A 25,399-nucleotide genomic window follows, 5' to 3' on the forward strand; every position below is an offset into this window, starting at 1 on the left:
GCGTCACTTCTCATAAAAAAGGTCCTGAGGGGCTTATTTACAAGCCCCTTGCACCGCCGGCGCGTCATTTTTACCCATAGTAAAAGGGACGCACCGGAGGCGCAAGAGGCTTGTAAATAAGCCCCTGAGTACTTTATATTCTCAAACATTACAAACGCCGCCACTTTTATTTTAGTATGTTATTTGAAATTTGTACATAATATTTTATTTCGTATTTGAAATTTGTACATATTATTTCATTTTCGAGACAAAGCGAGTGACAAATGTAAATGAAAATTCCAACACTGTGAGGAATGGTTAGAATTGTTGACTCATTATTGACATCCTTATGGTTGATTAAGGCATTTTTAAGAACTCCCTAGAAGGTGCACTAAGTCAGATATGTCTTTATGAATGGAGTATGCCATCAGTAGCACGCTAATATACTATCAGACAATTGGAGGAGTTGGCCTGGGTGTTTCATTGTTCTTTTTGTAAAAGTGGTTTGGTATGTTTACATTCCTTTCAAGTGTCTACCTCTTTTAGACTCAACGGGTTTCAACACTTTAGAACACCACTTGTGGCATCTTCATCAGGATAGGTTGTGCTGTAACAGTGTCAGCAGTCTGTACTTCAATACTGACTTCTCTATACATAGTTTAATTACCTTCTTATTGTGTACAACATTTGCGCTATGGGTTACTTTGCAACAGCTTTGAGATTGTAGGGCCTTATTTATGAGAAGTGAAGCATCGCTGCGTGAATACAGCGATGCGTCACTTCTCAGTGCACCCTCCTTGCGACATGATGGACAAGTCATATTTACTGTATGACACATCATGTTGCAAGGATTGACAGATACGTCAGTATTACTGGTGTATCTGTCGGCACAAAACTGAGTAATTGCTGGGGTGTATCTGAAAACAGACGCAACTCCAGAAATGTGTCCTGCATCAGTCTTACGCCTGCTGTGAGGCAGGCGTAAGATATTGACACAGAAGCATCCTAGAAGTGGATCAGTGAAATCTGATAGATTTCACTGCACCACTTCTATGAGGCTTGGATGAGGGGGAACGCCCACCCTGCATACATTATACCTGATGCAGGTATAATGTAAAGTGACGCATCTGCCTAGATGCATTACTTTGTAAATAGGGTGCAACATGGTGCATTCTTTACGCCACCGGTGCGTCACAAAAAGTGGTGCACCAGCAGTGCAAAAGTGTTCCAAGGACTCATAAATGAGTCACTCATTCTTTCTCATCCGATTAGCAGGAGCTCATGCCGCTGCTTCTCATCACTGTCTCTACGTTTCTCTCCTGACAGAGTGACGGCTAACACTGGCAGCTCTTTAAATTCCGAAGGTGGTTTGTGAAATACCTACATATTTCATGATGCATATAATTTAATATATACTGAAAAGAAACAGTGCGTATGTTGCTTGTGAATGTAAAGTACTCGGGCCTCATTTATGAGGTTTTGCCATAGGGCAGTGCAGCAGGCCAGCTGCGCTTCCCTACGACAAAAGAAAAGGGAAGGAATGTGCCGTAGCTATAAGATACGGCGCATTCCTGTCCTTTTCCCCTGCACCGGTGCACAATGGGCTGCCGTGCGCCAACGCAGGCACCTTTGCACCATGGTGCCAGGGTGCCTGCGTTGTGGGGATGATTATTTTTGTACAGGAAGGGAAGCCTTTCTGTACAAAAATAATCACAAGAGGCTTTTTCCTCTTTCTATGTGTGCTGCAGAAGGCAGCACACATAGAAAAAGTAAAAATGAGGAGAAATAAAGATATTTCTCTACGGCGCGCCTCCCTTGCGCCGCCCCTATGCCTCCCTGGGGAGGCATAGCTTTTGGCACTGCCTAGAATTCACGATTTCTCGTAAATCTGGGGCAGTGTCAAAAGGCCATGGATGTTGCTGGGAATGCCCCCAGCAACACTCATTACAAGCCTCTTTAACGCAGAACGCAGCGTTAAAGAGACTGATATTTATCAGGCAGTATTAAGCCCAAAAAAGTGGCTTAGTGCTGTCTGATAAATATCACGCAAGCTTCTGCGCCACCGAGTGTCACAAAAAGTGACGTTCTGGAGGCGCAAGGAGTCTTATATAACGATATATAACAGACTACTGATTCCATTCAGTTAGCTGATTGAAATAATGAATTTAAATGCATACATAGGAGAGGGCACTAATTGTAAGTAATGGAAAAGGACCACTGAAAGTCAAACTTGACTTCTGAACTATTGATAGTGTTTGATGCATAAGCTAGTAGGGGCTTGTTTCCTTCAGATTGTCTCTGAAGGCTACAGCCAAAGTAGGGCAACAGACTACTGTTTTCAAAGTTCTGACTTCTATATGTGTCATATTCACAGCTACGCAAGAAGAAATATGCATGTGTGCCGCATTCTACATCAGGAGTAAAATACCAATTCAGGACAAGCAAAGGTTTGAGCCTGAATGAGGAGTGCCAAGTCTGCCGTAATTCCTGCACCCCGGGTGTTTGCACATGTGCACTGTCTGCAGGCCACAACCACACATTTCCACTTTGCCCTACTCATTTAGCTCTTTATCCTCCATTACAACCTCTGAAACTGATTCTGGTGGGATAATATGGCACCCACAATATACTGCACCCAGAATATCATAGTTTGCAGGTGTGGTGATGCTGCATGAATTTACCAACGGTGGTTAGAAAAATGTGTCAGACTCAACGAATGTCAATCTATTCCGCAATGTCTTGCATGATATTGTATCGAAGCATTTACTTAGCGATGCATATTCTTGACGAGGTTGTTTTAATTGTCTAATCAATACAGAGAGTAAAAATGCTGTTGCAATTTGTGTTGAAAAACTGAGTTTGGGACAGATCTGCACTGAATCTCTGCACCTGCTCACAGCTTGACGATTCCCCTTAAACCTAATGATGAGAGAATCTATCTTGATGAAAAACGAATATTGCTTTCATACCAGGTATTTCAAAACTTATAGAAACATGTTGTAAATATATTTTTTTCATGTTTATTTATTAGTGCTTAAGCCCGAAGCTCTCCACATCAAAACACAGACGTGCACAGAAAGGATAACCCAAGCTGTCACAGCCAAAGCTTTACTCAGTGTAAGAAAGTTAAAGGCAAAAGATTCATCTTTCAATAAGACAAAAAAAATGAAAAGAGCTTTGGAAATTGACAACAGTAGTAAAAAAGACAGGGGTCAATTTCGATGTGGTTGGAAAATGGCTCAGACCGCCGACGACATGAATAATTTGTAACAAAAAATATTTGTCAGTTTGAAAAATATTTTTATATATTAGTTAATATAATATTTGTAGGTATTTGTGACATGTATTTAACATATGTTTTTTTTTAGTTTTTAATATTAAATATATTTGTATTTACATTTTTAACATATTTTTTTTTTTTATTAATTGCACTCATTGGAGTGGGAATATTATTTTTTACCCCTCCACTTTCCAACACTTTCCCTACTGTTGCACTCACTGGAGTGGGAATAGTAATTTTTACCCCTCCACTATCCAACACTTTCCCTATTGTTACATGCATTGGAGTGGGAATAATATTTTTTACCCTTCCGCTATCCAACACTTTCCATACTGTTGCACTGACTGGAGTGGGAATAGTAAATGTTATCCCTCCGCTATCCAACACTTTCCCTACTGTTGCACTCACTGGAGTGGGAATAGTAATTTTTACCCCTCCGCTATCCAATACGGTCCCTTTTGTTGCACTGACTGGAGTGAGGGAATAGTAATTTTTACCCCTCTGCTATCCAGCACTTTCCCTACTGCTGCACTCATTGGAGCGGGGATAGTAATTTTTACCTCTCCGCTATCCACCACTTTCCCTACTCTTGCACTCATTGGAATGGGAATACAAATCTTTACCCCTCTGTTATCCAACACTTTCCCTACTGTTTCACTGACAGGAGTGGGAATACAAAATTTTACCCCTCTGCTGTCCAACACTTTCCCTACTGTTGCACTCACTGCAGTAGGAATAGTAATTTTTACCCCTCCGCTATACAACACTTTCCCTACTGTTGTATTGACTGAAGTGGGAAATGCAAGTTTACATATTTTTTAATAGTTTAATGTTTTCATTGATAATAAAATGTTTGTTATACATACATTTTATGTTATTGGTCTATGTATATATATATATATATATATATATATATATATATATATATATATATATATAGATATATATTTATATTTATTTATTTGTTACATTTTTATATATTTTTAAAATATAAATCATGAAATAAATTAAAATTAATAGTTTATTATTTGTTTTATAGTAAATATATATAATAAATATTATATATGTGTGTTTAACTTTTTTAAGTTCATTTTATTTGTTATATTTCTTAATGTATATTAAATCTATTTTTTTAGATTAATTTTAATATTTAATATCTATAATATTTATTATTTCATTTTGCATACATATAAAAAACGATATTTTGTACATTTATATTTATGGCATCGATTTTTTTCTCAATATTTTTGTACTTACCATTATAAATATAGGATGTCGATATTTTTTACATTTATATTTATGATTCGCTATTATTGTATGGGGATGTTTTGGGTGTGGATGTTTTGTCAGTGAACCGTGAAATACTGCTAATTTTGTTTTTCATATTGAAAGGATATCTCTCCTATAGGATAGTATGTGAAATTCTTTGTAACGTCTTACTAGTATAACTTCCCATTGGGACAAGATAGATTAAAAAAGTTTAGGCTCTCTTAACTCAAAATGTAATAACACATCTTTTAGTAAAGATGGTTTTTAAATTGTGTGTTTGAAAATGCCACTTTTAGAAGGTAGGTATTTTCTTGTTTAACCATTCTGTGTGCCTCTGCCTATTTGTGTATTGACTGTCTGGTTTCGGAGTGACAGGGGCTGGGGATGTGCATTCACTGTAGACAGCCACTGGGTGGTTAAGGTGTGCCTTGCCCTTCCTGGATGACTCAGAGGTGAGCTGAATAGGGCTTTGCTGCACTTAGAGTAGTGGGAGGAGCTGTCCTTGCACCTGAATAGGGTAGGTCTCTCTTGCACAATGCTGTCCCCCCCCCCCCTGCCCCCCCCCCGTGGTCATACTTCACCAGTGAGGACAGAACTGGTTTGGACTGGGCTCAGAGACCCTTGTACAAAGTGAACAAAGACAAAATGGGCTATTAGTAGTAGACCTTAAACCCCAGAACTTTAGATTACTTCTGGACTCAAGAGGAACTTTTGTCAAGGAGAAGAGCTGAAGAGCTGTGAGGAGGAGTACTGCTCCTTTTCTGTGTGCTGTGTGGGGTTGGTCTGCAGTTGCTGTTTCTGCCAAGGAGAGGACAAAGGCTGGAACTTTGCTTTGAACCTACTTGAAGAAGATCTCCAAGGGCCTGTGTGTGCTGGCCTTCTGTTCTGAAGTCTCATGACAGAAAGTCTTCACCCCCAGCTTCCCTGAACTCTGCTGCTGAGAGTTCTGACCTGCCAGGAGATGCCTGTTCCAGTTCTGGTTCTCTGGAGGTTGTTCATGCTGTAGGTAGCTGGATGAAACCTAAAAACCTGAAGAAATTGACTGTTGCTCTTCTTGTGGCTGTTTTTCTGATGTAACAGTACTGTGCAAGATGAATCTCCACGCATCGCTGTGTCGCTGCCGAACAGACATAGCACCTGTCGCCATTGCAAGAACTGATGCTTCGAGGGATAGCACCTGAAGAAACCGACGCAGCGCCGCTTGACACTGCCGCATCGATCGCTGCCGCATCCTGGATTTCCACACATCGTACCTGTGTGGCAAGTTTTCTCGACGCATCAACCGTGGACCAGAAGCATTTTGGAGTCAACTCATCACTTCCCCCTACAGACCGAATTTGATGCATCACTTCTGCATGCAGCAGAACTGTCACATCGCCTCCCCATGGTCTCGGAACTGAGGAATCTCTTTGTTTTTTGTTTCTTGATGCTTCCCATCTCTGCCTCTGTTTGGCCTTGTGAATTTTGACGCATCTACAGGTACTTTGTGAGAAATCACGTATCCATAGTTTTCTATGGACCCAGTTGCTTGAAACCTTTTAAAGTCATATTCTTATTACATGCATGTTGGAATATGTTGCATTTGTGGTCTTGTTGAAGTTTAGATGAAGATACTTTATTTTTCTAAACTGGTGTGGTGTCCATTTGTGGTGTTATCACTGTATAACTGTGCTCACCAAACAGCTGCAGACTCTGCTCATCAGGAAAAGAGGACCTTATTCACATAATTTGCATCTGCTCAAACCTTATGGATATTCGGCGATCTCTACTCCGGGCCCTATGGAACCAGAAGGGCTATAACAAGCTGTAGGGAGGCCGTGATGCTGTGTTTTAACCCTGAAGAGACTCAGTCATTCAGTCAAATTAATATTTAATGTGAGAGCTGCAGAAGTACAATCATGATTGATCTGAAGCATAAAGATCTCTCGTATTTTATTTTTTGTATTGCACAATTACTTAAAACCATCTGCAATATAAATTACATGCAATTTTAAAAGCAAATTAGAACAATAGTTTAAAAAAAAGACATTCTTGTAAAAAAACAATGAGTTTACATACAACCGTATAAATACCGAGTAAGAAGATATAATATATATATTTATAAATCGGAAAGTGATTGTCAGTTCAGCCTTGTTGGAGAATACTTATTTAACAGGCCGGGTTGCCTTTTATGTTGCCTGGCTCCTCTTCTTCCATAAGCCTAAGACGCAACTCAGCCATGTATCTCCCTGAAGAGACTCAGTTAAATTGCAGATTAACAAAATTCTTTGATATCGTGGCCATAAGACTCATGAAACAGACACATGGCTCACCTAAAGCACTAGCCAACTCAAAACTGTGCTAAGCCCCTGCGAGTTCTTTTTGTTCCTTTAATCTCTATGGTCTGATTAAAACCTATCATGACTCTTATGATTTCAACGAGCAAATTTACTTGCTCCTTTTACACTTCAACTGTAACAATGGTTGCTTTTTTTATACACTTGTATGTTTTTACATTGTGAGTTTTTATTAACTGTACAATAAACCTTACTTACTTACTGTATAACTGTGTGTTTTGAGTACAAATACTTTACACATTGCCTTTGAGATAAGTCTGTCTGCTCCTGCCAAGCTACCCAGGGAGTGAGAAGGGGTTATCTAAAGTGCGCATCCCCCTTACCCTGACTAGAAGCAAGGGTCCCTATTTGGACAAAGGTACCTACCTCTGCCAACTAGAAACCCCCATTTCTAACAGTTACATATAAGGCTGCAGGAGTAAGAGACCAGACACTACACATCTAGCACCTTCACAGCAAAAGCACCATAGCAATGAAACATATAACACATATTTTAATAGGACTATGACATATGAGCTATATAAGCCTGATCAAGGTTCCCTAGAAACTATTTGCTCAGCGGACCACACCATTGATGCACAACGTGTTAAAATGTGTATATTAGCTTAACTGAAGCACGCTTGTGCAGCACACAAAAGTGAAATTTATTAAATTAAGCAGTGCAAAAGATAATCGTTCTTTTTCATCAAACTATCTTGGAGCCACCCATCCTCTTTTTTATTTGCTTAAACATATTTTCGTAACCTGTGTGTAGTGTTGATGCTTTGTATGAGAAACTCGCTACCACTGAGTAACAGCTTCAACCTGATCAGTCAAGAGGTAAGTTGCGGCCTCATACAGAGAGAATCAAAGTATTTCATTAGATGCTAAAACTTTGTTGCTCATATATCACGCTCAAATAACAGATATTTGATTTGTTAGTGGACTACTTTTTGTTATATATCTGCTCAAGAAAACAAATCCGCCTATTTAGTATTTCTGTTGATTTATTTTGTAATAATCAACAAGTGTCCAGGGATGGCAAGCACACCAGTGAACACCCTCAAGATTCAAGACTCGGGTAAACGCGCACCCGCTGATACCGACTACATCGACCATCATGCTCCGGGGTCACACGCTGATGGGACGAGCAGTGTGCGACCTCATTCGGACATACTATTTATACAGGCTCCCTTCAGCCGGTGGAGGTGACGACCTCGAGATAACGCACCTGCGCGCCTTAAGAGGTATCTGGACCTACAATTATTTTCGGCAGCCCACGCAGCAACCCCGTGCACACGCCTAATCCCTGCTGATGAGCGTTAATGAACGCAAAACACGTGTCCAGGGATGGCAAGCACACCAGTGAACACCCTCAAGATTCAAGACTCGGGTAGAAGCGCACCCGCTGATACTGACTACATCGACCATCATGCTCCGGGGTCACACGCTGATGGGACGAGCAGTGTGCGACCTCATTCAGACATACCATGTGTTAGTCAATGAATTATTTCTTTGTCATGCCTAATCAATGCTTGAATGCTTTACAGTATATTCCAACTTACTGTAGATGACAACCATCTCCATTTGAGGAGTAGGGATCCACTGTAGGAGTTGTCAAGGCCTGCTCCCAAATCCTGCATTCAAGTGCAGCCAAATGTATACAATGTGGTGTTGGTCATCAAGGCATCTAAAGAAACCCACTACCAGAAATCCATTACCTGGACCCAATCCCCATAAATAGTTCTCCTTTTATTAGGGGTGGGCACCTCAAATCCTGACTCACCCCACCCCCACATTCCTGTATTGATTTTGTCTAGTCCACCCCTTTGTCACCCACAATTCTGGCATATTATTAATGCCGACTCCAGCTCTACTCCACAGGATAGTATTTTCCAACTTCTGCTTGATATATACTTTTGAGTTATGTTAACAAGGTTTTCCATACTTGGAGATAAAACAAGGGATCCTTTATTTTTTATATTTTTTTTTGCTTCACAGCATGTAGGCTTTCCAGCTCCAAGTTTGAGAAAAGATAATACCAAAATAATTAACCGCACTGTCTTTTTAAAAGAATAGCTCATCTAAGACAAACCATTTTGACTGCCTGTAGTAGATTTGCAAATCTTTCAATTTTTAAAATAAATTGTCATCAAGTGAATTTCCTATTGTAGCTTAGTCAGCATTGAGGTCAAGGGCAGAGGTCATTTGTATACAGAGTGAGCTGGATTTTGGTGCTTTTAAATGACGAGAGATCAGGCTTTGTATTTAAGATCGTACCCAGCATATCCATGACACAGAAGGTAAGGCAAGTGCCAGCAAACAGCTTTCCTTTTCTCCTTCCAAATTCATATAAAAAGTTTGCAGCTAGCTCGCTTTTCTCTCCAAACCTTACAAGAATTGGAGGCCATGATGACTTATTGAATTTACCAACGTGTCTTTACTCTGGACCGCATTTAAATCTAAATGCCTGTATGGACCAGCTTTCCTTGAACTATTGATGAAATGTCTGTGAGTTGGTACAGGGACTGGGTTTGGTCAGTGGTTGACAATGTTGCAGGGATCAAAAAAAGGACATTTTTATAATCTTTCCACCCCAGTGTGTAATTTCTGCACGAGGTTTACAAACAATTTCACATCTATTTCCAGGTGACTGACTGGTCTACTCCTGATACGATCATATATTGAGCCCTTTAGTAAATTGAGAGAATATCAGATAGTGTATGGATTGAGTAGGCGCTTGTACAAGGGCTATATTTTCTTTGTCTACCACACAATAATCTGGCCCTATAAAACTTGGAATGCTTAGTTTGTCACAATTTCTCCTCATTATTCCTCTCTCTCTGTTTGTGTTCAAATACATAGGTGGATGCATGGGAACGTTCATTCTCCACCCATGTAATGCCTACCTGTTGCGAAGTAACATAAGGCAGCACTTTGCACCGCATTAGTTTGAATTTACTAAACCAGACAAAGCCCTGCAAAGTAGCTTTGTAAATGCCAACAATGATTTTGCGTTGAGACTGTGCCACACAAGTGCAGCAACCCCAATGCAAATTCATGGTAAATCTGGGCCTACATCTTTGGCCAACCACTTGAAGTAACCAAAATGCTTGTACTTGAAAACTTTGAACTTGGGATGGTGAATGAAACAGGACTAGTATTTCCTGAATCAGACGGATTAGGCGGCTGGCAACCACTGTTACAAAATAAAGGGCTGATATAATATGATCAAATGTGTTTAAGGAAAGTGTCCTCACCATAGCATAGTGGAGATGTTGAAAGCCTTGAAAGCCTTGGTTTTGCGATAGCGGTTCTCTTCCTCTCCACCATCAGCTCAACCCTCCTCCTTTTGACCGACTATCCAACTGATGCAGGCATATTCATTAATTCAAAACAAATTAATCAAATACTTGTTGTCCAGCCGCTCAGCTATCACATCACTTCTAAGTATGAGCTTCTTCTGTACACTTACAAAACATCACATTTATAATGGGTCACCTTGGTGGCCATAATCTGCCTTTTCATAGCTTCCTGCTTCCATTTCTTAGCAGCTTGGCCCTATTGTGAATTATTACCCATAGTTAATTGAGCAACGATACGAAAGTGCTTCCTTCCTTCAGAACACCAACATATTAATTGCTCCCATTATGCCCTGGAGTACACCCCTAGACCCTTCTCCTTACATTTCTCTTTCTATCGCCTCTTTTATGGCCATTAATTCTCAGAATTTCACCAAACTAATTGCCTCTGACTTCTATAAAAGTCAGTGTCCGTCATTAATAATGTCTTATCTGTCTTTGCCTGACCGTCTGGTGTTGACGGAAACCCTGCTGCCTGACCTAGTCATGGATGGCCAATTTAAATGTCACTCTCATAAGTTTCAATCTTCCTACCACAATGCCCTGCGGCGACTCTGGAGTAGTGACAAGGCATCAAAAGCTCCGAACTCTAATCAGAGCAGCTGGGCCTCATTTTCGAGACTTTCCTTTTCCATGGAAACAAGATTAGGGTATCAAAGGCAGGGGCTTTCAAATCTTATTATCAATAAAGTAGCAGATGTTTCTCCGAAGGTCGCTATTAGTGCTCTGTATGAACTCAAAACAGGATAAAGGTTAGTAATTCATTGAAAATAGTTCTTGCGATGTTAATCAAAATGTGTGCGCATCTTTAAGACACTCAAAGAAATAGGCAGCAGTAATTGGATTTTTATTTTTATTTTTACAGGACTGGGTTAAATAAAAGGTATCGCCTCTCAAGATGATCGTAATAACTTGCTCAGCAATAAAAAAAATCTTGAAATGAATCTCTCTAACCATGCAAAGCCATAGGTCCGGGTGGCTGGTTCTGCAGCATTCTCAAGCAGCATTGTGCATGGTGGGCATCCTTACTCTGTTTGAAGACATTCTGAGAGTTAACAAACGTTCACAAATGTGGTAAGAACAATTAAATCTTCTACTTTTGAAAAAAAAGGCAATAAACCTCTTCCTCAATATTATTGTCTCTTCTCATTGTTATGACCAGCTGCAAAAATCGGGCCAAGCTCTTGATTGAAAATTATACCTCTTGAGTCAATGAAAATAATGTTATTTCGCCAAACAAATAGGATTTAGGCAGAGGCACGCCACAGAACATAATGGAAGTTCAGAGGCTCGTCTTGGTAGCTATGCTGACTTGTTCAAAGGTTTACTATTGCTTCACTACGCTTTTATTGTAAAGCGTGTGATGGTGTAAACAGAGCTCTAGAATAAACTACTCACCCTTAAAATGAAATGAAATGAAAAAGAAATTTATAAAGCGCTCTGTGGCCAAGCGGCTTCCTGGCGCTGAGGAACACATCGAAATCTGCCTAACTGGTGCGAGAGAGATCAGCCCGGGAAAGCCTGAAGAAAGAAAAAAGTTTTGAGGGCTTTCCGAAAATGAGAAAAAATAGGAATGGAGCGGATAGAGAGGGGAAGAGAGTTCCAAATTTGTGGAGCACGCACAGAGAAGCGGGTGCCCCCTGTGCGGGACTTACGGAAGCGGGGAACGTGAAGAAGAGAGAGGGAAGAAGATCGGAGGGAGCGGAGAGGGGCGTGGGAGGAGATCAGAGAATTGATGAAGAGAGGAGCGGACCGGGCCTGCGCCCGAAAGGCCAGGCAGGCAAGTTTGAACTGGGACCTGAACTGAACGGGGAGCCAGTGAAGGGTTTTTAGGGCGGGAGTGATGTGAGAGAACTTAGGTAAACGAAGGACAAGACGGGCCGCCTGGTTCTGGATGGCCTGGAGACGACGGGTCTCGTAGGCAGGAATGCCTACATACAGGCCATTACCATAATCCAGGCGGGATGTGATAAGGGCAGTGATGATAACTTTAAGGGCATCAACAGAAAAAAACCGAGAGATCTTACGGATGAGGCGGAGGGAAAGAAAACAAGAGGATACTACAGAACTAATGTGCGCATGCATCGAGAGGTCATTGCTGACCTTGATGCCCAGAGTCCGGACAGAGGGAACCAGGGAAGGTGGAGGACCAAAGGAAAGGGGCCAGTCGGCCGAGGACCAGGGGTTAGAGGGGCCACCAGTGAGGACAAGCTCTGTCTTGTCAGGGTTGAGCTTCAAGTGATTGAAGCTCATCCACTGAGAAATAAAGACCAGAGTTGACCTGACCTTGGGAAGAGAGTGAGTGGGAGAGGATAGATCAAAGACGAGCTGGAGGTCATCAGCGTAATTATACACTGAGACCCCCAGCTCAAGAAGAGAGGAAATGAGGGGGCGGATGTAGAGGTTGAAGAGGAGGGGGGAAAGAGAGGAACCTTGGGGTACCCCACACGTGACCGGGAGGGGAGGGGCCGAGAAAGAGGAGAGATGGACTGCCTGCGAGCGTCCCTGCAGAAAGGACGTGATCCAGGAGAGGGCAACGCCCTGAATGCCCGCTGCGCTGACACGGTCAAGAAGAATAGTATGATCGACCGTGTCAAACGCAGCGGACAGATCCAAAAGGACTAAGGCCTGAGGAAGGTTACCATCGGCCTTGCCCTTCAGTTCGTCAAGGACCGCAAGGACCACGCCCTCAGTGGAGTGGCCCGGTCGAAAGCCGGCCTGGTGGGAGGCCAAGATGTTATTCCCCTCGATGTAGGAAGAGAGACAAGATGTTACATGGCTCTCGAGAATCTTCCCTAGATAGGGGAGGAGGGAGATCGGCCTAAAGTTCGATGGAAGGGAGGGATCCAGGCCAGCTTTCTTCAGGATGGGAAGCACGATGGCAGACTTGAAAAAAGAGGGGACAGAACCCAGAGCCAGACAGAAGTTGAGGAAGGTTAGGGGGGGGGTGGGACAACTAGTGAATAAGGTTCTGAGGATGCGAGCAGGTGCGCAATCCACCGGAGAGCCGGACTTGACCTTAGCAAGGAGGTCAAGAAAAAGCTCAGGTGAGATGGGTGTGAAGTGATCAAAAACGGGGGAAGAAAGGGGGGGATGGTCCGGTATATCAGGGGGAGGAACAATCGGGATGTTGGCCTTAATGGTGGTTATTTTATTGATGAAATAGGTGTTCAAGGAGTGACAGAGGGATTGCGAAGGAGCAGGGGAAAGACCAGCACGGTCAGAAGTGGCCAGGCTACGGACCAGAGAAAAGATCTCACGAGTTTTGTTAGCCGAAAGGGCAACGCGGTCCGAGAAGTATTTGGATTTGGCTGTTAGAATAGCGGATTTGTAAATATTGAGGAGGGCCCTATATTTCAGGCGGAGAGTGGGGCAATAAGTGCGGCGCCAACGACGTTCCGACCGTCTGAGCTCAAGCTTCAGAGATCTGAGGTCATCGGAAAACCACCTGTGGGCGTCGTGAGGACGGGCCGATCGAATCTTTTTAAGAGGGGCGGCCAGATCGCAAGCCGCGGAAAGCCAAGTGTGGATGGCATCCGCCTGATTCTCCACAGAGAGGTCAGTCAGAGCGGGGGCAGATAGAGAGAGAGAGGAGGAAAGATCATTGAGATCAACCTTATTCCAGCACCGAGCCCAGATGTTCTTGGGCAAAGTAGATTTCTCGGGCTGACCTAAGGGGATTGAAAAAGAGATCAAAAAATGATCAGACCACCCACAAGGGGAGATAGAAGACACCAGGGGATTGCAACGGAGAGACCAGATCTGGTCAAGAGTATGACCATGGATGTGGGTAGGGGTCAGGACGTGGGATGAAAAGTTGAGACAGCAGAGAGTAGCAGAAAAGTCTTTCAAAAGGGGGTCCTCCTGCGGGTCGCCCGGCCAGAAATTAAAATCCCCCAGCAGAATTAGCGACGAATTGTCTACAGCCAGGGTGGCCAGGAGATCCTGCAAAGAGGACACAAAGCGCTGTGTAGTCTTGGTTCCCTTCTTTCTGTGTTGTACTCCAATGTAGGGGCGATGAGGGCTACTCCCGGAAAAGTAGTCACTCAAGGTTCAATTGTCATTCTGGAGTTTGTCAGAGGTGTGTACTCACTCATTATGTATTACCTATCTTTTAGAGGGTTCTTTAGTAGCTTTACTAAGTTGTATTTGAATCCTCAGCTATCAGGGCACATCTCTCTCATAGCACTTTACAATGGAGATGATCTCATTTTTTAGAAATTCGGTGGTAGGGCTGCAACAGGTATTACATATGCTGATGTAATGTGAAACAAAGTAGCCTTTAAAAAATCAGATTGCGAACTTTAGCACAGCATTTTAAGTAGTTCTGGTTATTAGATAACCAACGTTTGAGTACCACAATTATTGCTATCTGGATAATTTATTTCAAAGCATGTCTTCATTAAATCCCATGATGGAGGCTAAAAATTGTTCATCATTCATTCTGTCAAGTGTTCTGTTGGGGTTTTAAAATTTCTGACCCTTTCAAGGGCTACACTGGAACAGTGGAACCGTTCTTATTTCACAGGACATGGTCTGGCTTCCATTTGTTAAAGATTTAGGGATGATTTTAGGCATAAGCCACTCCACTTTTCTTTAGGTTATTCAACTTGAGACATGCCAAGCCTCAGTATTCAACCAACAATGTGATGATTAGCATGCTTGAAGGAATTTTAGCCACTAGTGATCATGTGTGCCACATTCCAGTCCATCATTTTTCATCCTCCATGCCACTCTAGACAAAGGCGCATGTTAGGAAAATCAGTATACAAACTCTGCACCAAATAGGAACAGTCCATCCTAAACTGCAAAGCCTCCTCCAAAAGGAGACAAAAGCAACTCCAGACCAGTTTCAGCCTATTTGTGACTTTGCAGTAGGGTGTAGCTTTAGTCCTATGGTACAGTGAGTACTGCACCCAGGTATGGGTATACCTATCGCATCAACTACAACAAGAACAAGGTGATGGATGGAATACTTGACTTCATCTCATCGACTGGTGATTGCGCATGCCTACCTTCCAGTCCATTGTTTTCGTTCACCATGTCACTCTTGATAAATACCTGTCTTGTGCTAATCCGTTCTGACCCTGATCCTCAGGATCAGAACTCAGGTCGGGCCCTGTTACAATGTAATCATTGTGCCTCTGGGTGGCAGGATGCACAGACCAACTACAGCCTGTAAATCACCAACAAAACCTAACCCACAGGTCTGAAACAACTGCCGTTTCAATCCAGGAGACATTAAAAAAATACTAATATTTGGGTCCATGGGCTGCAGATCCCAGAATTAATTGCCAAGTATTCACAGGGACCTGGAATCCACTGTGCAATGCTTTCGATGGAACAATTCCTTCTTTTCCGCAGTACTAAATTCTCTCTTCCACGACTCGTGAGAATGAAATTGCACTCACCTGTGACTAGTCTTGAAAGGACCAGACATGTTACTCTGCCCTGGGCTTGTTTCATCCTGAAACTGCTTCTAAGCTGCCACTGCCTGAAGCTCCTCGTGCATGCATTGATGTTTGAGCCTCTGTGTACTGGAACTCTTATTGCCTGTTAATCTGACCAAATCCTGCCTTGCTTCTGCCAGAGCTTGTGTCTTATTCCAGTGCCATTTGCTGCAGACTTCTGCCAGCCCTGCTTTGCATTTTGCTTTACGCCCTTTTCTGCCTTTTGTCTGCGGTCAGGTAGTTTGTTTGGCGTTTTGCTACTATACTTTCCTTTTGCTTATTCCTTTTGTTTCTGGCCTTTGCTGCTATAGCTGCTCCCGTCTCCTTGTTTTTGCTCCTTGTTTTATATGGCTTTCTCTGCATGTCTCCTTTGCAGTTTCTAGTTTCCTTGCAGCCCAGTCTCTTGCTTGCTACAATTCTTAGTGTCCTTCAATTAGTCCTGTGTTGTTTGTTCTCCAGTTTTTGATGTCTTGCTCTTGAATATTTCCTTCAGTTCTTAGGTTTATAGTACTTGCCCGTTCCATTAATTCACTAGTGTGCCCTTATACCTTGTTTGTCCTTGTATTCCAGTTTCGTCTGCCTAGCTGCGATGGTTACTTACAGCAATTTTCTAACTAATGTTCCCTATGTACTCTTCTTGCGCTCTTTTTGTCTAGTAAGTGGGCTATTTTATTCTCACCCATGTACAAGTCCATTCCTTTTGTACAGGGCTTGGCTCCGGGATTCTGGGAGGCAATACCTGTCCCACCGTCTGTCTTGTTTTACACGAGTTTTACACGTAATGTTAATTGTTTTTTTAGTCACAGTGTGATATCGCTTTTTTATACGAATCTCCACTGTGGCTCCGGATGAACCCATTGAGGATTGACTCATGTATGCAAGTACAATCCTTGTTTCTGCCCTATGTCTGTATACAGAATCACTTGTATTGCCTCCTTTCTATAGGGCTTTCAAGGTGACTAGCTGGAAGAGGAATCTTCACAGATTTATTGACTTTCCCTCTTGCTGTGGGAAGTTCTGAGGGGCATATTTACAAGGAGTTAGCTCCTCTGCAGCGTCACATTTTTGATGCAGCGGTGGCGCAATCAGTGCTCCATATTTACAAAGTGATGCTAGAGGCCCTTGTCACTTTTACCACTTCTGCATCGATTTTAGGCTGCACTAGATATGGATGCATCATATAACAACAATGATATGCAAGGTAGGCATTCCCCCTTAAAAAGCCAAATAGAACTGATGCGGCTATATTTACAACCATATAGGAAAATCACGTTTCTTTGGCAAAAGACGTGTAGAGTCCCAAAAGTGTCAAAAATTTACGCTTCGGCAAACCAGGCGAAAAAATGAGGCATTACCACTAATACAAAAGCTGAACATACCCAAATCACTCTGCCAAGCTCAACTATGCCATGGACCTACTCCTACTGCAGCTCGGCGCACCAAGAAGACCACCATCATCACCACCACCATGGAGGCAGCATAGGAGAAGGGAGCGGACATACTGGCAGAGGATTGCCCCAATTGACCTCAGGGAGGAGGAGGTCATCACCCATTACTGGCTCAGGAGGGAGTACATTGTCCAGCTGCTGCACCAGATTGGACCAAGGCTGCAGACAGCTCAGCGGTGAATCAACATCCCTCTGCAGGCCAAGTTACTGGCTATACTACACATGCTGGCATATGGAAGATTCCAATCCACTACATCCAGAGTGAGTGGAGTATCCCAGCCATCCTTTTCGGCATTCTTCCCCTCCATCCTGGATGCCATCATAAGCCTCACACCACAGTACATCATCTTCCCCAACACACCACAGAAACAACAGGAAAACAGGTTTGTACATGACAATGCCTTATATTTATGTGTTAATTATCAAAACATATAAAAAAAGGCATTGTCATTACAATGCCAAAAGCTTAAACTCTCGCAAATGGGAGACCTGTTGCATTGCAAATGCTTTTTTCATGGAACTGTTTGGTCCATCACAATTTCTCTGTGCCCCCTCGCTGTATTGATATAGTCGCAGCCAACCAGCAGCAGAATGCCAGGTGGGGCCAAAGTTCTCCATTGTGCCCAGCCCCCCTAACCTCCAGGCGCGGGCCACAGTGCAAAGCTGGTGCTGTCAAGAGCTGTAGAACCATCAGGGCCGGGCTGACAGCTTCCAGGCATGCTGCTGAGCAGTAGGCTTTCAGGTGCTGCTGACCAGTCCTGCCGAATGAACGTTCAGGTCAGACGGATCAGCTCTACTGAAATAACATTTATGCCAGGCTCGGCAGACATAGTGAATTCATTTCTATAAACCCTCCTCCAGCAAACGGAAAGAACGTTGGTGCAATACTGAACATCCATTCAGAATGAACTTCTATGCGCACCTGATCAGTCATTTTGAATTAATTTTTAGGTGCGTCTGACTAGTTTTACTGAAAGAGCTACCTCTGTCCTGTTGACCAGCCATAGCGGTTGTGACTTTAGGTACTGCTGACAACCATATTGAATGCGCTACTGGGGGCTTCTTGCCAGTCACACGGAAGAAACTACTAGTCACTGCTGAATAGTCGTAATGAATGAATTTCTATGCGCTGCCTATCATTCACACATGATGTGCTTTTCTACAGTGCTCACTAATCATACAAGCTTTTAAGTGCTGGTAACCAGCCATACAGCATGAACTGTATATAGCCGCTACTTATTGGAAAAATATAATTTTAGATTAGTTTCTAGGTCTTCCGCTTCTCTGGGTGCTTACCAGTTATATATAGAGAATAAGGGGTCCATTACGATGTCGGGCGGATTTCCTCCGCCAGGCTGGCGGTGTCCACCGCCAGCCTGGCAGAGGAAATCCGCCCGACATCTATTGCCCAATTCCCCCCCCGCCACATTAGGATCGCGGAGGGGACCGTGGCAGTGTGAAACACCGCCTGCCTGTTTTCCGTCCCGGTCGCCTTGCGGCCGGGGCGGAAAATGATTAATATGGAGGCGGTGTCTGTTAGACACCGCCCGCCATATTACAATGGGCTTTTGCTGATGCTTTTCCATGGCGGCAATGCCGCCACGGAAAGGCATGCGGAGACTCCCTGCGGGCCCCCTGGGAGTCCGTGGCTTGGGGGGTGCACATGGGGGGTACCTATGGTACCCCCACGCATTTCTAAGTGCAACATGACAGGCACCGCGCGGTGCCTGTCATGTCGCGCTTAGAAAAGCACAACTTGCACTTTTAACATTGCGGCGGGCGGAGATTTCTGCTCCGCCCGCCGCAATGGTACATATACAGGATGCGTGGCGGGCGCATCCTAATGCCCTGATCAGAACCCCCACCCTTATGGCGGGCGGTCCCGGGTCCCGGTATGATGGCAGGCGGACTAAGTCCGCCCGTCATCATAATGACCCCCTTAGCCTCTACACACTACAGCCAGGTCACAGTGAAAGAGCCTCCAAGCGATGCTTCCCAGCCATTTCAAAAGATGGGCCTTTCCTGATGGGCAGAGCATTTGTCAAAGACCGGCCTTTCAGCAGAGACCTTTACCGAGAGATAGGCCATTCCCAGAAACAGACCACTCCCAAGGGACAGAGTCCTCTATAAGGACACACGCCTTGAAAGGGGTTATCACTAAGGGTGGGCGTAGTTCGCACAGTAGCGCTACGCGAAGCTACGCGAAGTGCACTTCGCACTACGCGAACTTCACGTAGCACTACGCGAGCTGCGTAGTAGCATGTTCGCACTGTGCAAGATGCGTTTTCAATGATTGCACAGTGCGGACAAGCATCCGGCACTGTGCAAGCATTGAAAACGGCATCTTGCACAGTGCGAGCTGTAGTTTTCTGCTGCTCGAGTAGATTATTACTCGAGCGGCAGCTTTCTCAACGCGAACAGGTAGTTTCTCATTGAGAGCGGTCGCGAGCATGCGCAACCACTCATAATGAGAAACCTGACCTCCTCGCGTTGAGAATCTCGCCGGGATGTCATTTTGCTTGCTCGCGGTCGCGAACATGACGTTCAGGACCGCGAACAAGCAAAAAATGACCGTTGCACTACGCTACGCTGCACTACGCATGTTCGCACTGTGCTACGTGCAGCTCACGTAGTGCGAAGTTGCGAAAACTTCGCAAACTCCGCGAGCGTAGCATAGTGCTTTGCCCAGGGTTTTTCATAGCACAGCCTCCTGCAGAAGCAAGGGGAAAAGCTGTTCCCTTAAGGCAGACCCTTCCAAAGAAGCAGATCATTCCCTACAGACATCTTTCCTAGTGACAGACCTACCCTTCCTCGACTACAGAATCCTCTCCAGAGACAGTTATTCTTGGAGTGCTTAACAATAGTGCCTCTTAATGGTACGTTGACACCATTGTTCAGCACCATCTAGAAAAGGGAAGTTTCCACTCAACCTTGCACATTGTGAACTAGTGTTAGTGAAAATGCCCGCCATGATCAGCAGGCACTGCCCCTGATTATTATATTGGACGCGGCAGCAGGATCCTCTTGGCTGTATTACACCTACCACCATGTGGGCAGGGACCATCTTTAATGGTGAAGTAAGGCCTTCATAAGCAGGCCAGTATCTTCCATCCTAGAAGGGCATTTTATTTCTCAGTAGGCACAATTGTAACTTGATGATTGATACTGCACTCACACTGTGTGTGACGTACTCGTGCTCAGTGTTGTAAAAACAAAAACATAAATAAAAGACATTGTTATTTGCAATGCCAATAGCTCAAACTCACGTAAATGTGAGACCTATTGCAATGCAGATGCTTGTTAAAACTTGTATTTGATGCATTAGGTGCTCAACAGTTATGCTAGGACAGATTGCATCTCGTTATGAGATGCTTTTCAGCCCAACGTCACTTTTGCAGCCATGGCATCAGATTTCTTTACAATGCTGCACACAAAATGCATCAGTTTTTACAACTAGCTAACTCTTTTGGCCATGGTGGGCCGTATTGTAAATATGATGCATCCATGGCGTAGGAATCTGTGGCACCACTGCATTCGTTTTTTTGACTCATTGCTGTCACAACACAGCGATGCGTCAGTTCTTGTAAATATGCCCCTCATCCATACCTTTGTAAAACCATAAAGGTAACCTGTTTATCTGTTATTGGTTCCTTTCCCCATTTGTACACATTAGGGTAGTCTTTCTTCTCTATCCTGTTTCTGTGTCATATGTAAATGTGTTTGCTTCTTCCTGCTGTATGTCATTGTCTGCTGCTCTGCATTAGTACACTCCCTCTGTAGTTAGATATCTCTTGACCTTAAGGGGTGCTCCCTTTCATTGCCCCGGAACAGGGCCAAGCCTGGCAGTTCGGGATAGACTGCTGAAATTCGAAAAGAGCTTAGACTGATTTTCACATGACTAGTGTCAGTCCAGAATGGCATAGTAAAATGATGGACTGGGATGTAGCTTCAGTGATTGCCAGTGGATGAAATTAATTTACACATTCCATCACTTTGTTTTAGTTTTAGTAGGAAACAGAATGTTCAAACTAGGGTCCTGTGTTCACTGAACGGCAGGACTCAAACTAGGATTGCCTGTGACTAAAATTGCCTCAAGAATTCCATACATCACCTTGCCATTCTTGCAGTTGATGCCCTAAATGCGACAGGTATGCCCAAATGTGGGTCCAGTACTCACTGTGCCATTGGAACCAAGCTGTATCTGGCTGATGACCCCTAATGAGTACAAAACTGGTCCTGTGTAGCTTGTATCCTAGTGCATGGAGGACCTGGTGTGGCAGTTTGGACTGGACTGTTCCCATTGGCGCGGGGTCAAGACTGATTTACATATGGCTGGGTCCAAACTGAGGTGGCATGGTGAACCAAAAATGATGGATTGGGATGCAACCTGAGCAATCCGATAGCCAGTGGCTGAATTTAAGTCAAAGTTGCACCCAACACCTTGTTTTTGTTGCAATTATTTGTGAGAAGAGCACCAGGCAGCTCCATGTACAGGTTGAAGACAACAGGAGACAGTATGGAACCTTTGGCACCCAACAGGTGAGAGGGATCTTTTGAGACACGGAGGTGCCCATGGAAAGAAACTGGTGTTGTTCGAAAGGTAGGTGGAGAACCAGTAAAGGGCATTGCTGGTTAATCTAATTTGAGATGCCTAGCTGTGTATGAGAGTATGATGGTCGACTGCATCAAAGTCAGCCAAGAGGTCCTGCAGTATGGTGCAGAGCAAGCAGATTTCCCAGAGACAAGAAGAATTGAGAACAGTTATAGCCATGCTAATGTAATTTGCCATACATTCCACCTCAAGGAACTGTATAGTCAAAAGGGGGTATTACTCTAAGGAGGTCTGGAAAAAATTATGTGACTTTAGCAGGCAGATACCAATTGTTAAAGCATAGTCATATTGAAATGCATGTCAGTAGAGAGTTGAAGGTGACTAATGAGAGTATTTATTTACTTATTCCTTTATTCACATTATGTAGTGCGGTTTTGTTTTGGGAAAAGCAATACAAACAACATAAAACAAATATATAGAATATATGTATATTTTATGTTGTTTGCATTGCTTTCCCTAAAACAAACCAGACTACATAATGTGAATAAAGGAATAAGTAAATAATTCCTAAATATAGATATATCAACTTCCAAGAATTACGACGCCGTGTGCGGTTTACAAATTTATTTCCTGCCGCTATCAAACGCGTTTCGACAGTAAAACAGTCTTGTTCACTGATAATAAAATTGTGAACAAGGCCTTTTTTTAAAGTGCATTACGTGCTTCAAACATATCACAGGACAAACTACAACTGTGATTAACGTGTAAACAGACTTGTAGTTTTTGACAATTCACAGACATTAGTAGAAAACCAAATCACTGTTTTCACATGAGTGGAAAACCTTATATTACCACATTAAATAATCCCAAAGATGGCCGCAATTAATACATCACAAATTTTCATGGATGTTTCAATTTCGCAGACCTTGTCATGTACATTAATGAAATATTTACATTCTCTGGCATTAAGCTCAAGGGAGCAACATACATGCATTTAATTTATAATTCATGGCAAGACGGCAAGTACATTATTAATCCGGCTCCAGTGAGCTAGTACATACAACGGCCAAATGTAATAACTTTCTTTATGCCATCATTGTCATAAATCAATGTAATACATTTTTTATATTTTTATTTGAATATACTTTCCATCAAGTCCCATGGGCCTAAACTTTCTATACCCTCATGGATTCACTACTGTGATTTATTGAAACAACTTCAAATATTGTGACTGATTGACATCTAATCTTAGATGTCCTAGTTCTTATTTTAATTACAAGTCTGTTTTTAAGATCCTCCTATTTACACATTAACATTATTTCTTGTACATCTATTCTCTGGGCGGTAAATTTTTCTCATATGGTTCTCATATAGATAGATGTGTGTTCAAGTCCTCTTCCATATTTAGACCTCCTGGCGGCATTGAGTCTAGTTCTATAATATAATGGGACTCTAATCGTCTTAAGTTCTTCTCTCTATTTCCACCTCTTGTGTTCAATGCCACTGCCTCAATTACATAGTACTTTAGGCCCCGGACATCTTTGCCATGGGCTTTCTCAAAGTGATGGGCCACGGGGTATGTCCTATCACCATTCCTAATTGCCCTCAAGTGTTTTAAGATTCTTTTGTGTATTTCTAAGATCGTACTGACCACGTACCGCAGGCCTCAAGGGCACTTGCAGCACGTACACAGGAAAATTGATTTAGCAAGTGTATTTGCCTCTGATCTTACGCATTTTATTAGTCAGGCCCAGTCTGTATTGTGCACTTTACAAATCCTTGCTTCCTGTGCAACCATGTTGTTTTAGGTTGTAGTTTCCTTAGATTATTCCTGACTAGTGCCTGCTTAAATGATCTTGCCTTGCGAAATGTAATTTGTGGTCTTCACATGACATTTCTGCCCAAGAGTAGATCATTCCTAATAACATGCCAGTGTCTGTTTAAAATACTTCTCACTTCATCATGTTGTTTACTGAATGTTGTAATACATCTACATTGATTCTCACTTTTCTCATCCATTTTTTACTTGTATCAAAATGTAATTCCTCCTTCTCTTGGAGGCCTTACTCACACCACTGTCAATCCAATCATCTGGGTACCCTCTGCTCTTGAACCTTCCTTTAAGAATGCTGAGTTCGCTCTTGATTCCCCAACCTCACTACAATTACGTCTTACTCTAAGGCTCTCTCCATAATGAATACTGCATTTAAGATTTACGGGGTGAAAGCTCTTAGCATGTAACAGTGTATTCCCAGAGGTTGGTTTCCTGTATAGTTTAGGTCCACCTTGCCTTCATGAACATATTCAGTCAGGTCAAGAAAATGTACACAGGAACAACTGATCTCGATGGTGAACCTTAAATTTAAATTGTTCTTTTGTATCTTGTCAATAAAGCTCTTCACCTCTTCCTCAGTGCCCTTCCACACTAAGAACAGATCGTCAATTCCCAGTGCATTATGTGGTTGCCCCATTCATTCTGGTACTGCATTCGGATCACCTGCTCCTCCCACCAGCCCATATGCAGATTCGAATAGCTGGGGTCGAAGATGGCACTTAAAAATTCTGCATTTGAGTCTGCAACTTTTAATATTGAGCCGTTTTGCAACATTTAAGCAACCTCCACATCCACCAAATTATCCTCTCCTGGTCAAAGACAATCTCCCAGGGTTGGGAACTTGGAAAAGGAGTCTCCCAAAAATCGAGATTGAAACCTCTTACAGCTTCCAGAAACCAAAGGCTGTTTGTCACTTCTCCTCCATTGTGCACAAATAGTTTTAGCCTAGGGGCTACCTTTACTTGGGAAACAAACTTTGGCACTTATCTTTATTTATTTTATTATTTATTTTGCAATTTGTAAAGCGCTCTGCAACCCTACGGGCATCCTGGCGCTGAGTACATATGGCTGAAAAAAGCTGTGCAACAGAGGGGGGAGCAATAGCCTTAGCTTCTGATGGTTAATGTTTCTGGAAGAGCCATGTTTTCACCTTTTTTTGAAAAGGCATCAGTTCACTTGTTTTTCTGATGTCAATTGGTAGGCTGTTCCACAATTGAGCTGCCGCTTTACTGAGAGCTCTGCCGCCAAGGGTGGATTTCTTAATCCTAGGTACATTAATAAGGTTTAAAGAAGAGGATCGAAGAGACCGAGTGGGTTCGTACCAGTTAAATTTATTTTGAATTGGACGGGGGCCTAATCCATGCCGTGCCCTAAAGACAATGCATAGGGATTTAAAGCGGATCCTCTGGTGTATGGGCAACCAGTGTAGGTCAGCCAAAGCAACCGTGGTAGAGGATCTTCGCTCTCGAGACAGTGCCAGTTTTGCTGCACCCGCCTGGATGCTCTGAAGCCTGGAGATTAGGTAGATAGGAGATTCCAGTAAAAGAACATTACAGTAGTCCAGGCGGCTGAGAATGGTGCTCCTGACTATAGTGGCTCTAACCTGTGAGGGTAGAAGGGGTAGTAGCTTGCGCAGTCCCCGCATTAGCGCAAGACAGCTACTGACCTGCTTATTTACATTGGTCTCTAGGCTTAACCTGTTATTAAAGGTGACTCCGAGATTCCTTACTGAGTTCACTGGTGCTGGAGAGTTCCCCAGCTCCGGAGGCCAAAAATCGGTGGGTAGACTTTTGGGGATTTTTCCTACCATAAAGTGCATTATTTCCGTCTTGTCACTGTTGAATTGCAGTGAATTCTGATTGAGCCAGAGTGTCATTTCCAACATACAGGTGTGAAAGGTCTCAAGGGAG

The sequence above is a fragment of the Lissotriton helveticus genome, chromosome 9, assembly GCF_964261635.1.
Source record: "Lissotriton helveticus chromosome 9, aLisHel1.1, whole genome shotgun sequence".
Taxonomy (NCBI): domain Eukaryota; kingdom Metazoa; phylum Chordata; class Amphibia; order Caudata; family Salamandridae; genus Lissotriton; species Lissotriton helveticus.